Source organism: Atta colombica, unplaced genomic scaffold, assembly GCF_001594045.1.
Source record: "Atta colombica isolate Treedump-2 unplaced genomic scaffold, Acol1.0 scaffold176, whole genome shotgun sequence".
Classification (NCBI taxonomy): domain Eukaryota; kingdom Metazoa; phylum Arthropoda; class Insecta; order Hymenoptera; family Formicidae; genus Atta; species Atta colombica.
Genome location: NW_017259267.1, coordinates 461,554 through 478,005, shown reverse-complemented (window position 1 = coordinate 478,005; position 16,452 = coordinate 461,554). Strand labels below are relative to the sequence as shown.

Here is a 16,452-nt window from a genome sequence, read left to right as displayed (position 1 = left end):
GATTCTTCTCGGATATCATCCAACAGAGTCGAGTTACACTATTGCATTGGAGCTGATCGAAGAGTCTCAAACTACTCAATCTTTCCCTAGTTTCGACAGCTTTTGAAATAGACAGCAATTTATATCTCTTATAAGATTTCCCATTTATCACCATTCGGTTTATCTAATTCCTTTAGTCGTCTTTCAACACATTCTATAAATGATCAAATCGCGATTATTCATACTTCAATTTTTATTTTGTAAATAAATAATTAACAAAAAGAAAATATCTCTGACAAGCACTATTCAATTTATAAGTAGGTACGTAGTTTAGTACAAGTACAAGGACAAATATTTAATAAAAAAATTAAATTATATTTAATAGGGTTCTCGAAATTCAAACAATAATAAATATTAATTAACAGGCATGAGAAATGTCATTAATTCTCTTCGTTGAATAACCACGGAGATTATTTACTTGGTTATCTAACAAAGAGAATTAACAGCATTACTTAATTAAGAAATAGAGGTATATTCATATATCCTCTGTCGAACCATCTATAACATGTGCGGATTGAAATATGTTCACGAAAATTATGATATTGCTGATGATGGTTTAAAGTAAACTGAAACATTCAAGAAATTTGTTACTCAACAAATAATGTAAAATTATAGTGAATATATTTTATGTATTGTGCTCCACAAGTACCGCGGTGTGTACGCTCTCATTGCTCGATAATTAATATTTATTAAATATTTAATAATTCAAATATTTTAAAATTACCGCAATCTGCAGCTCTTTGATATTCCCAAAAAATTTCTTTTATCGCTTTTATTCTTTCTGTTGCATTAGAATAATTCCACTACTGAATATGAATTATCTCAAATGAAAAACGAAGCGATCAATATCATCACATGTATGCGCTGCAAGCATGTTAAATAAAATCGCGATAATTAAAGCTATGCGAAAAAAAACGAATGACTTTCTTTTCTATAATGAAATTGCAACAGCGAAACGCTGTATGATGACGCATTGGAAAGAAAAACTGCGAAATGTAAGGGCATATGTACGAATTTCTGACTCTCTCTCTTTTTTGCCTTTCTCTTCGCTCGCTATTTGATGCGAAAAAAAGAGAGTGTGGCGTGCGTAGGACACGCGCAATCTCGGCGTACAAAAGGATCGGAATCCATTACGCGGCAAATTTTTCTCGGATAGAAACGAGATTTTTTTTTTCGATCACGTAGCATGAGATTTATCACCGCTTTGAAGCATCGTCCGCATCCTCCACTTTTCGTGCTTGTGAAGCATCCAGAGGCGCATCGATTCGCCATGAGGAAAAAATATGATCTCGCGATATCGTACTATCAATAGAAAAATAACCCGGTGTAATCTGATCGATATTGATCAATGTAGACATGTATCGAGTACTGGCATATAATAACTGACCAAGAGAGCAGTGATTTGTTAAAATATTACTAGTGGCAATAAATTTTTTAGTCTATTTCAATAAATTTGGTATGAACCTTATACACAAAGACAATTTTTAAATACGATAAAATTTGTGCGTTCTTGTTAATAAATAAAAAATATAGCGCTTTAGATTGTTTTATTTTCAGTGGTAATTTAATTTGCCATTTTTCTGTTTGATTTTTTGATTTTAAACAGAAAATAAATATTCTGAGTGGATCCCATTTAATTAAAAACAAACATGCAACTGTAGCAACAAACATGCTTTGAAAAATATTTTTAACCGATTGTTAGATTCATGTGTTTGTATAATGTAAATATATACACCCAGAGAAAGCTTTCTTTGATTTCAAGAAATGTTCCTTTGCTATACGGTTAAAGAAAAAATTTTTTCAATTTGAACGTCATTTCTTTGATTTAAACATTATTTTTTGAAATTAAATAAAAAAATTTATTTAATTAAAAAATTATGTTCAAATCAAAGAAATGACATTTAAATCAAAGAAATTGTTTCTTTGATTTAAATGTCATTTCTTTGAATTGAAAAAATCTTTCTCTGAATGTATTTCGCGTTGGTTTAACACAAATTTGCATATAATTAATTCGTGTCTCATTTGATTTGAAACAAACAATATGTTTTCACGAAATTTGACGTGCAAAAATTAAAGAGAAAGACTCCGCAAAAAAGCATCATCTGCTATGTATCTTCGAAGTTCGTACGCTTCGCTTCATTAAAAGTGGCATACGACTTGGCGAGAAAGGAAAGTAAAGACGGCGAACTTTTGTAAATAATAGCGGGTCCTTAGTCGCCACGTCGGGTGGAGGAAAATCCGTTTACGCTTTCGTCGCTCTTCGCAAACTCATACACGACACTTGAGCCTTCGCTGCAAACTTTTGGTGTGAAAGTAAATAGAAATTTAAGCTAGATGAATAGAATAGACAAAGTTATGAACATTCTGTTCTTTCGCTAATCATCCGCGGTCGCCTGTCCTTTCAATTAAAAAAATTTATTGTGTAGCAAAGATTATTCAAATCTAAATCAGATTTATACAAATTCATTCACTAAAAAAAATTTTAATTTCAAAGAAATATTTCTTTGTTTGTATTAAAAACAATTATTTTTTTAGATCAATGAAAATTGATTTTATCTTATTTTCAAAGAAATTTTCATTGATTTAAAGAAATAATTTTTTTGAATACGAGCAAAGAAATTTATAAATATTTCTTTAATTAAGAAATTAAGATTTTTTTTCAGTGTTACTTCATTATAAAAATTCCCGCATAGTTCAGTTACAAAATTCATTAATTCCTAGCAGCAATGTTGCGATTTACGTGAAAACTGAAAAGCCGTATTTGGCAACTGTGGCTGAAATGAGAATTAATTTGTACGATGTAGAAACGCTCGTTTGAATATGACAAAATCACCGTGATACAAACTTGCCATGTAATAAACATTAAGTTCACGATGTGATGATAAAAGTTCACTTATATTACATACAAGACATTTCCTCACTCTCGATATTTGCCTCATATTTTTTCTTAATATAAATTTTATATAAAAACAAAAAACTACTTTTAAAAAATTTGTAATTTCAAATACTAAATATTTTTTAATTCAAACGTTAATTTAATGTTATCTTAAATTAACATTCACATAACATTAATTCTTAAACATCTTTTTAATATGATATACTCGACTTTTTTTTTCCACTACTTCTTCTTGCCTTTTCCATTGCTTATAACTTTAGTTAATGCAGATATATACATTTGCTTACCATTGTTCTTTGTCCAGCGTATCAATTGAAATTTTTTGCAACATGTTAGTTTTATGAATTATATAAACAATCGAATTGGATTATATATTAGTATATTTCCGTACACCATTAAATTAATAAGTCAATTTATATTCAATTTGAGCCTCGTCCATGATAAAGCAATAGATCCGTAAAATATTTGTATTCTTAAACTCTTAATACATATTTTTTTATATAGAAGCTATTACTTATCACCACATGATGCGCAGCAGCGGAGTTGATGGTAGCGAAATCTATAAAATATATGATATATCCAAATTAGTAATTCCCAAAATAATCAATAAGTAAATATTTCAGAAAAAGAATTATTGTGTGAAATAATTTTAAAGTAACAATAAATTTTACGAGTAACAAATGAAATAATAAACAATACTCTATGTTGCTCCGCTGATGTCTTCAAGGCCTCCTCCTCCTCCTCTTCTGATTCCTTGATGGCACTCATACGACACAATACTTAAATGTACTTAAGTACGATCACATACGTTGCTCGCTGTAGAATACAAGGATCCCAAGATACTTAGCACATTCCCGTTGTTAACCCATGTCCTGTAAATTAGCATAATAGACGAATCTCAAATGATCGGTTGATATTACACTGAAGTTGTATTGCGTGGTTAATGTACGAATCTGATTAGGATTGTATTTGTGCTATTCTTAGGGAACTATCTTTCATTCTCTATAGTATCTGCCATAATTGCGTACCGAGAGATAATACTACGATGATGACAGGTACTAGAGAAATGAGAGATAATGACTTCAAGATTACATACAGAAAATCAAAGAAAACGCTGTATATCGAGCGCCAACTGATTACTTCTGCGAAATATTTAATATGTACTATGAAATAAATTTCTTTATATTTCAAATAAATTGGCAATGAACGATATACATCACAGATTTTTTTGTACTTAAATCAACTCGGCCCGATAATTCATGTGTTATATCGTGCTTTAAATCTGGAAATGCTAGATAAATCGATGGAAAATTCTAAGCATGAGATGAGATAATTTCGATCGGCATTAGGGAAATGATTGTCGCCTACAAAGCAACAGTTTATAATTTCCTATCTCTATCGAATTATGTAAGAAAGAGATAAAGAGAAAAGAAGAGGATAGAAAAGAGAGAGAGAGAAAGAGAGAGAGGAGAGAAAAAGAGGGAAAGAGAAATTAAAGAGAAAAAAGAGAGATCTCAATAAACAGTCTTTCTCATTCACTTATCATTATTATCTATTATTATCTTAATCCAAATCCGTATACATTAGAAGCGAGAATCAATTACAATATGATCACGATCACGTTTCCGAGAGACAATAACACGTGGAGCAGCTCCGATCGTTACGCCCGACCGCGCAGTGACCTTGTTTACCAAATATACGCGCTAAGTATCCATCCAACTTGCAAAAATTTCAAATACCATGTATCAACTGAATTATAACCGTCGCGAAATATTTATCGTATTAAGTTCATCTTAGATTATCTATAATTCGTATCAGATTAGAAAAAAAGAATTCTAATAGATATAATTTTATATCGCGCACTTGCAGGTATATATATATCTCAATATGTATAAACATGTATATTGATTCCTCAAAATGTTTTTGGTATGTTATATGTAGAATTATCTTGAAATCTGACCTGAATTATAAATCGTCTAAAGTAAACTTTGAAAAGCAAATACATACAGCCGAAATATATTTTTCTTGCATTTCAAATTAATTTTAATAAAAATGTACTAAAAATTGTTAATTGTTAACTGTTGCATGTAAATTTAATATTTATTGAAAAAAATATGACATTAATATGTTCATGTATGTACATGAAATTCTTTTAGTACTAACAACTTCGAGTTAACTAAGACTCTTTTTTTATAATTAGATTATACACAGCTGGAATTTTAAATTTTATTCAAAACTAATCGAAAAATATTTTTTTATTCCTACATTCGAAACTCTATTTAAAAAATTCTTTGCCTTTCACTCCAAAACTGACGCACTGATAATAAAACATTTCTCGTTCTCATTTCTTGGCTCTAATATCTGCCATTAGAATATACATCGTCGATTTTAAGAAACGCTACATATTTTTCATGTGTTCGCGTGGAGCCATCCATCTCCTTGAGATCTAAGCCAAGCATAATGGACCCGCATAATGCTCACGGAAGCGTATTCTAAATCTTTAGTACTTTTCTATTACAATCTTTGAGTAGACGAACATTCTGCGGGCATCGCGAATGCAGCGAGCGACGACTGCGTTAAAGAGACACAATGCAGTTTCAAAGTACCATTTGCGACGCATTCGTATTTATGTCGCTTTGAGAAATCAATGGTAAGCTTTCTAAATGAGCAACTCACCTATGTTACGTTGCATTTTTGTCTTCATCTGTTCATAATAAACATCCTAAGGAGAAATTCTTGTCTTAGAGAATCATTTTTAAGCATAATTTTTAAGCATATTGTAACAGTAATTGAATTTTCAACATTAAAAAATAAGCACGCACAACAAGAATAACTATAAAAATATAATTATTTTATATGTAATTAATACATTATACATTAAGTCGTTTATGCGACTCAGTCATTTTGTGTGTGTATAATAGGATTTTTAATTATATCTCCAGAAACATTCTTTCAACATTTTCAAAAAAATGAGAAAAGAACAAAAGCGTCAGTGTCCCACAATTGATAATAAATAAGAGGATAAAATTAAATTTTCAGCGTAAAGCAATTTCGCCATTTCGCCAGTGCATGAAAATGCGAGCACATGGTGCGTTTTCGAAGAAGAAAATTAAAATGGATGAGACACCCGTCTCGAAGGAAAGATCAGATAATGTGAACGCCTTTACTCGAGTGTTATTTTAAGAAGTGGCAGGAATATGGAGGCTAAAACATTCTTTTTGACGTACTGTTATTTACGGTTGAACGGGCATACGCCAGAACGAATTTCGCATTATCTGTTATTGCTCGCTAACTCAACAGTACATTCTCTCGTAAAACTCATTATAGCATCCTTTCTTCATCATGCGTGTCAAGATGTAAGACAAATGCATTCCTTGTCTTTTGACAAACTTTTCTTGTTTATTTTTAATGATTTTTTACGTACTTACATAATCTCGCTTCCTTATTTAATTTAAAAGTGACACAATTACAAAAATTTAGTTTTTCAGCAAAGAGAAAAACTATTTTTCAACATGACAGAAAATAAGTGATTTAGACTAACTAACTAAAGATTTAACTAATATTGACAAAAAAAATATATTCTTAACAAAATCAAATATTATTTTTTGTCAATGTTGTTCTACGACTCTTTAAAAAATCATCCTTTTCGAGTTGCGATTATTTTGACAATTTTTTCTTACGTTAATTTATTTTTCATGATTAATAGGATGTTTACTTAAGAGTCTTCATAAAAAGTAACTGGAAATTTATATTTATATTTTTAGTCTTTATAAAAAGTAACTGGAAATTTATATTTTTCATATAAAAATTCATATAAATATAAAATAATTTAATAGATTCAATATTTAATATTTAGCAATACAATTTTATAATTTAAATAAAATTTTTTTCATTTTAACTTTAATAATTTTTTTTAAATAATTAAGGTAAATGAAAAAAATTTTATGTCTACTTCTTAAAATAATTTTTGATCCAGGTTTTAAATCGCTGCCAAGTTTTTTGTATTATTTCAAATACTTTCAAATTTAATAAATTGAAAAATATGTGAATATATAATTTTTTTTATTTTATTAAAAAAATACGTGTAATACATTAACTCATTCATGATGATAACTCGAGAATTATTTTTTTAGTTGCATCATTTTTGATATAAGGAAATGAAATGTCAATAATATAAAATTTCATACAATGACAAAAAAAAGTTAGCTTCGATATAAAATGTCATCAGACTGTCTGAAAAATATTGGAAAAAATATTATTTTTATGGGAAAGGTAATGTGATGAGTATGATCTAACGATTCACATGATGAATTTAGCAAGCGCAAACGAGGATATCAGTTTTTCACTGCACAAAATGCAGGAGCGATTTGCAATGAGAGTCACAAACGTTCGTGAACTCGATTTTATCCGGGTATTATGTCGCATTGTTATTTTGATGAGATGTAAAGCCGGATTACCGCTGGCAAACACTGCATTCCACATGTAATATTTTACGTGCATAATAAAAATCAATGATATATTTTTATAACAGTATATAAATCGATAATCGATATTTCAAAAAAAGATAATTGATATATAATATATATTAATATGAAAGAAAAATAAAGATAAAATTCTTCTCATTTATGAATTAATTGTTTAAACATAACGTAGAAATTCATATGCATGAACACACAGACACAATACATGTATTATTTTAGAATTATCCACAAAAAATTTAATTTCTTTAATAAACATTTTTATGTAATAGTTATATCTTCATCTAAATGTTCGTAATCAAATAAAATTTAGTGAAAAATATTGATAGAGATGTTCTCAGATTGATAACATATATAATTAGCTGCTAAATATTAATAGATTATTAAAGCATAATATAACCTTTAGAGAATTTCGGCCTTATTACTTCCAATTGACAAACTCTGAACTTTCATTAGATTTCATTACTTCCCTAAATATATTGCATTCTATTCAGTTTACTGACTATTAACAGCGTTTAAACGTAATAACTTGGATATTGCAAAATCGTTCGCAGTCTTCATAAATTGCTAGACGGTTTATAGACGCTATTCCTGCAACAAACGCAGGTTATAGATTGTAATTCCTACAAATATGTCAATCTTTTTTTTACTAAAAAAAAATAAACAATGGCCGATCGGCCAAACGAGCTACCATTCATCAATATTTCTCGAAAAAGATATCCGATGCTCACACACGCGTCCATAAAGAAATACAAACAATTTTCGACTTGTCAAAAATGTAGAAATAACGATTTTTGTCATGTGTATGTGTGAACGTGAACAAAGTTTGAATACGTTGATATAAGCATAGAAATTTATTCAAACATTACTGAAAATTGATAAGAAAGTAATTTGTTAAAATAAGAAATAATGTCTGTACATGAAGATAAATTGTTTGGTATTTATGACTATGATTGCATGCTAAAATAATTAGATATGTTTAGAAGCTCCATTATGTTATAATGTTAGTAATTATAATACTTATAATTCTATCAAAAAATATATAGTTGACAATAAAAATAACTATATAAATTAAATTACGGAAACTGTAAACCATTTTTTCTCTGAATATATCGAATATATCGAATGTGTAAAATAAAAATTTTTCGCATTTATAAATCAAACATCTGTCAAGGATGTTGCTTAAATCAATATTTAGCGCCGTATTGACAATATTCACATCTCTTTTTAGCGTACGGAAATAATTTAGGTCAACGACTACAAGATAAATATCAACTGCCGTGTTAGTTATGAAATTGACAGTTTGTTGTTACTTCGACAATCACTCTAGTCTCTCTCTCTCTCTCTCTCTCTCTCTCTCTCTCTCTCTCTCTCTCTCTCAATCTCATGGTTCATTACATTTAATTTATTTATAAGTATCCATAATAACCATAATATTAGTTAATTGAATATCATTACCATAGAGAATTGTTCATAATTACCTATCGAATAATTTATGCTATTCATGAGCGGAAGAGAACCAACAATTTACACAAGCTTGTATTTATACCCGGGAGCGAATAGAGATCAATAGTGAAACTAAATATCAAACGTGACCGGCATTGAATTATTATATAATTAAATAGTAACAGTTACGCGTCTTGTCTTGTCACGATATTTCGGTCAAATTTTGTCAAATATATTATTTAATTTATTTAGATCCGTAATCATAAAATTGTAAGGTTAATTGCTTGTAATAAATTAGTATTGCAATTACACGGAATATTTCAGTACAAAGGAAACTGCTATACTATTCGTAATATATAGATACCTCAATTTTTAAAATTATTTGATTTGTGATTTTATTCTGCATTAATATAACTAATGTTCTGTATAATTCTCGAATTGTTTTAATGTAACATTATATTAGCTCGTCATTATAATTTATTATTAATTATTACTAGTAATATGAATATTTTAATATCATTTTCCGATTCAAAATGCTCGTAACACAATATTTATAGGATATCTTTCATTTTTATGTAAATCTTTTGATAACTGAATTTGGAAGATATCAAATAATACACTATACAATATTATTTAAAATAAAAATTAGTTATACTTCAAATCAATTCATGTTTAAATCTCACGTGTAGAAGAATAGATACGTGTACCATTAAGAATATTAAAACGGATTTTTTAAAGTTACCTTCATTGAAATCTTCTTTACCTTACATGCTTTACCATAACATGCTTTGATTTATTGATATTTCAACTCTTGCGCAAACTTACGCAAGAGTTAAAGGAAAGGTTTCGTCTTTCTAAAGATAAGCATCTACGTATCATGCGATAGCTCATAGTGATGAGAGGAGAAGTCTCGACAGGCTAGTAAGGTTACACCTTTATATGTGTGTAGCAAACAGTAAATTGGCTACACAGATGAGAATGCAGATTATAGGAGGCTATACTATTTTGATCAAAACTCAGCTTTGTTCAACTATACATGTGTCACCTAATTACCATACATCAAGTTAAACAAAAATGTAGGCGATTTTGTAGCGTGGTAACAGCGCAAAGGTTTACGACGTGTCTCTCCAATGCAGAAAGTTGCAGACCGTTGGTGATCGGGTAGCGTGCGATAATTTTCATCCCTGCGTCACCAATTATGTTACTCGCTCGTGTTACACACCGGTTACGATTACATGCATCTCGCTTACATGCTCGTATGTACGTTCGCGTACACGAATATTGGGTTATTAACCTAGGTGGAATATTAATCCTGGTTAGCAGTAAGTACCGCGATAATGGTGACACTTGTGCTGCGGTCACAGAGAATTTATGCCGACGAATTTCGCAGCGCAGCTTATTCCAGTGAATCAATGCTGATGAATCCCAAACTTCGTGCAATATGTAACCGATTGATTTCACAACCGTTTATTGCAGTTTAAATAATAACTAGGCAATAAGTCAGTATTACTATGGTAATTTATAGAAGGCTTGTAAATATATATAGTGGCATTGCCAATTCATATTTCTATACAATAGATTCGATATTTGCGTTACAATCACGGTAAGTTTTACAATCAGCGAATTGTACATTCTGTTGATATAAATCAACGTTATACGAATATTTGAAGTAGCCATAATATAGTTGGAAAATACACCGTGAGTTTGTTGATTTATAAAATTATAAAAACGACTTTCTCTTGATTATATCGAATTTATGTATTGCAAATTGACTTTGTATTAGTTTGAGATACTTATCCAATTTAAACTTGAAAGTTTCATAAAAGAAAGTTATTTCTTGCTTCTGGAATATATTATTAACAACTTAAAGAAAGAGTGAGAGAAAGAGAGAGAAAAAGAGAGAAAGAGAGAGAGAGAGAGAGAGAGAGAGAGAGAGGGGCATAAGCGTATTTAAGCTTTTAGATCGGGAGCAAGTTTTTCTAATATTTTCAAGAAGTTATACCTGCTGATATTCGCTAGTCGGTCATATTTCTATAAAAATTTCATCAGGAGTTCTATTATACATCACACAGCACGTGCGCCTATATTTTCCTGTGCTGCGGTAAGAGAATAAATTCTTACTACACAATTCCGTGGATCATATAACATGCACAGAAAATATTTATAGTGAGTTAAACGTATATAGTAAATGATATCGGTAAAATATTTTATAAATAAAATAAATAGAATATTTAAAAAAAAAATAAATACAATAAGTACAAAAAGTAATCGTATATAGATATATTTTTAGAAAAAAGCCTTATTGATAGAAAATAAACATTAATTAGTAATTTTATATGAGTACCTTTTGTTCTAATATAAATAAAAGAATTTTATATTTTCTTGATTACACTGAAAAAAAATTATTAATTTGATTAAATGTAATTGGTAGTGAATATTTGTTTTAATATTTATATTTAAATTTAAAAAATCTTGTAATTTAAAACATGTTATTTGTTTGAATTAACAAATATTTACTTATCAACCCATGCATTTAGTTGAATCAAGTAATATATTTTTTTGAAACAACTTTTTTTTCAGTGAAGCTAAATTTGTCAACTGTATGAATATTTTTTTGTGCGATGTCAAATAACATAATTTTTTATTTTTATTTCTAAAATAATATATATTTATATACTAATTATTATATATTAATTATTATTATTACACATCTTTTTAAGTAAAATAATTTCGAAAAATATACAGTCTCTTTTTTTATTTTAATAAACTGCTATTTAATGTTTACCTTTTAAAAAGTTTAATAAGTTCTTTTTTTAAAGAAATCTCCTCTGTACAAACATACTCCTTGCACTCACTGTAAGTATACGGAAAAATGGTTTTGTTGAAGTATCTAAAGCTAGATAGTTTTGAGACTTTTATTGGACTAATATAATTACATAAAACACTGATTGTTAGAATATTAAAATCTTTTGCAGCATTGCTCATCATTGCTTGAGTTCTCTCATACATATAAATTACATTGATATTATATTTTCAATCTATATCTATATATAGTGAGTGCAAAAAATATTCAGAGAAAATATTTTTTAAAAAAACTTTATTTTTATTTTTAAAAAGTAAGTATTATCCAGAGAAAAATGAGTCATCGAATTAATGTTGAATCGATATAATGATTTCAACCAATTTGACAATGATTTGACGTTTAATTGATGATCATTTCTTGTTGGGTAATTAACAATTTATTTATAAAGAATAAAATAAACTCTATATTTCTTAAAATTATGTTATATATCAAAAAGATGTGTATTAATTGTAGAAAATAAGCGAAAATTAAAAATTGTATTATTATTTGGATACTCAAAAAGTATTCGTATAGTCGAGAATTAGCTTCTAAAATCAAGAATACATGCGAAGCTCATTTATGTTAGAACAAAATGTATAAAATTTCATTGTATAAAATTAATGTTCATTTTCTACAAATAAAATTTTTTTTATAAAAAATTTTATTGTATGAATACTTTTTTATACTCACTGTAGCTAAATTTTCAGATACTTCGACAAAATCATTCTTTTCATACATATACATATATATATATATATTTGCAGATAAATATCTTCTTCTCAAATTAAATATTAAAATATATCGTATGAGAGTTTTAATTTGCATTCGCGATATACTTTCTCTTAATGTCATTCAGGAAAAATATCCATGTTATCGATTGATCAACGTTCGCACTTTAAATCATAGAGATCTGTTCGGACCAATTTAACAGATAGTCAACAAGTTTTCGAATGAGCACTCTACGTAACAAGGGTGATACTCGATTTACATCCATCGACTTTTCATAACTGCACGCTGGATCGCGTCGGTTTAGCTGACTCTCTCTCTCTCTCTCTCTCTCTCTCTCTCGCAGAGAGACACTCCAGTATCAAGCATTTCACCCAAATATAGACACGCACGAGATACGAATGATTCGAGTTCAAAATAACCGTGCGACGAATGGATAAATAAAGACGATGAAACGATCGAGTGGACACGCTCGAGCGGAGATTCAACGTCGTTACGCCATTGCGTGAGTAGAATATATTGATTTATCCCCCGATTTCGGCCCCGTCTACCCCGATCACGCCGTTGTCGCCGCCGTTACCGCCGCCTCGTCGTCTCTCTGAATTTCTCTTCGTCACTTCGAACCCGTGCACCCAACTCTGTCTTCGATTGTGGAAAACTCTCGTTTCCCGTTTGCGTGCGAGCTGCACTTCAACTCTGATTCCCCTCTATCGATGCGACATCCGTGCCGGAGCACATTATTGTCCCTGGTATTGACGATGTCGCCCTTGTTATGCCCGGACTTTGCGCATTGATCCGCACGGGATATATCCATATCCATGGTTTGTCGATGATATTATGACACGTTATGAGTCTTCGTACAGAAAATTTCTTCTTGTTGTCAAAAGATAGCAATGAATGCTATACTCACGTATGTATTACTAAATGATGTAAAACTAATGATGATAAACTGACATATTTGTTAGAGACGGCCCATTCAAATTCTTGTTAAAATTTTATGTTAAATTTTTAACAAATTTGAGTGCTAATTTAACATAATCTGATTATGTTATGTATTTAAATATTTTGTATTAAATTGATATTCAAATCATTCTTTTTATATCAAAATAATACAATTTTGAGTAAGTAAACAAATAGCATAAAAATAATGAGGTTTTTAAAACGTTCTAAGAATAAATTTTAAAAATGAATAAAATATATCTTAATTTAGTAAATTAATTTAATAAATGTTAATTTTATTGAAAAAAAAATCAACAATTTGCTTACAAATTGTGTCAATACTACATTTTTTGTTAATTTTTATCTGACATGTGAAATTGCTAACCCATATCGTGTATCTTTCATATTTTTTTCTTCCAACATCTTCTTTTACTATATTTCAACATGCGCACATGGAAAGGTTTTGCTAAAAATTTAATTAGATACATAGTAAAAAACATTTTATATTTTATATTTGTTAGAGACGGCCCATTCAAATTCTTGTTAAAATTTTATGTTAAATTTTTAACAAATTTGAGTGCTAATTTAACATAATCTGATTATGTTATGTATTTAAATATTTTGTATTAAATTGATATTCAAATCATTCTTTTTATATCAAAATAATACAATTTTGAGTAAGTAAACAAATAGCATAAAAATAATGAGGTTTTTAAAACGTTCTAAGAATAAATTTTAAAAATGAATAAAATATATCTTAATTTAGTAAATTAATTTAATAAATGTTAATTTTATTGAAAAAAAAATCAACAATTTGCTTACAAATTGTGTCAATACTACATTTTTTGTTAATTTTTTAATATATTCATTTTGTAATATACACATTTTTAAATTAATACTAAAATTTGAATGAACTGTTTCACGGGACACGTAAAATATTAAATTTAACACAAATTTTCCACAGGTCTAAGAATAATTTTGTTGGACTAATTATGTAGGGACACTCAAGTATAATAATTGCAAAAAGTTTTACTATATTTCTAGCAACCTGTTTAAGCAGCCAATATAATTATTTAGATATAATCCAATAAAATTATTTTATTTATCCGTATCTAAACAGTTAATAATTTGTATTAAATGTAACACATTTCATGTGTTCCAAAAAATAGTACAACTCAATTTTTATGTTAATTTAATTCAAAATGAAACTTAGGAAATAACAATACAAATATTATATAAAAAATTGACACAAAAAATATAACATAGATATAACTTGTAAACAAATTGTAGAAGCGTTCTTCAGTAAAATTAATATTTATAATATGTTAAATTAATATTTTATCTATTTATCTTAGAATTTACGTAAAATACATAAGTTTTATGTTATTTGTTCATAAATTGTGTTACTTTAACACTAAAAAATGTTAAATATTAATATATAATAGTCAAATAACACAATAACATTATATTAAATTAACACTCGGATATGTTAAAAATTCTAACAAGAAAGAAGACAAAAACAAAATGTTTTCTTCTATATATTTAAATTTTTAGATAATTCAACAAAACCATTTTGCGTACAAATGGATTTATATGTGAAAAACTTCAATATTAATAATTTTCTTTTTATATCATTGCATTTTTTCTTTTGCCAAAGTAATATGAGAAACTGCAATGCAATTTAATTTCCAAAGTAAATATGAATTAGATTAACGCAATTGATAATAAATGTAAAAATAGTTCTCTTATCTAGTTCGCAAAATATTATTTTGAATCAATGGTTCTGATGTTTATCAATATTTATTTTCATCTCCGGTCTGTCTCCGCAATCGCATGGAAAACATTGATTTTTCCATTGGTTTTACGAGTAAAACTGTAAAAAAATTACCCGTGTCATCGTTGATGCAATCTCTAACATCATCATTGCATCTACAACCGAGCGTTATCGCGAGAATTCTATTCAAATGGTAGGAGTTCTCGAGAGCCTCGAGCGTCTAAACATTCCTCGGATGTAATCGAGTTGATGCAATTGCGTCCGACACGGAGAGATACGACAGAAAATCGAGAAACACCACTGATGAAGGTCACACATTTCTATCTTTAGCTCCCGTATTTTCATGAATAGAAATATGGACAAAAAGATCAGTCGGTATCTAGTAATGAAAATCTAGCATTCCCTGTTTTGTTTTGCCTAGAAGTTTATCTGCTGCCTAATAAATCTTTCACGATTAATCATTTACTGCGAGTGCATGGCAAGTTTAATTTCCCTTAGAAACACACATCAGAACCGTTGCATTGTGCTCATGTGCGGTGAAAGAGAGTAGTTAAAAATAACAGTTAGAACAAAATAAGTTTAATTTTTTATAAATATAAAGAAAATAAAATGAGATTATAGTCTTGAAACATGTAGTCTTAATATTCTTTTTACTTTTAATTATTGTTTTAATAATAATTGTTTTAATATTAATTGAGAAAAAGAGAACGGGGAAAAAAAAACAATGAATAAGAACATTCTTAATGTTTCAGTAAATAAGATATGAAGAAGGGAAGGTAGTCTAATATCATTTGCATTAAAGGGTGTGTAACGGCTCCTTAGCTCTTTATTACGCGCTCAAAGCCCATTTCATGTAAGTAAGAAGAACGAGTATTAATGAGAAACAATTCATCATGATTTGCACATCGTCTCAAAATACGAAGGAGGTGGGAAGTAGTGAGATGTTGGTATATGACATGATATCACCATAGTTCCTCTTTAAAAATTTGGTTTATGTGTAAAACGATTCAATTAAATTAGTTTTCTTTAAAAGGGCAGAAATAATAAATTGAACATTATGCCAACACACAAACAATAACATATACATTCAAAATCATTTAGCATTTATATTGCAGATAGTAGGGATGCACCGAATCGTAAAATTACCGGATATCGGATATCCGGACAGAATGTAATATCGGATTCCGAGAAAGTGTCTCCTTAAAAAAAAACCTATAGAGAAAAAGATTGTAATTTTGCAACAATGTATAAGATCCCTAGGCGCAAAATATTTCTATGTTATATAAATATTATTAAAAAATATTATTAAAAA

General features: G+C 28.6%; 1 protein-coding gene across 1 annotated transcript in view; it reads left to right on the top strand.

Moving 5' to 3' along the window:
- The window catches only part of LOC108686359 (neurobeachin), a 215,386-nt gene that overhangs the window by 64,584 nt on the left and 134,350 nt on the right, over window positions 1-16,452 (top strand). The gene's annotated exons all lie outside the window — the stretch shown is intronic.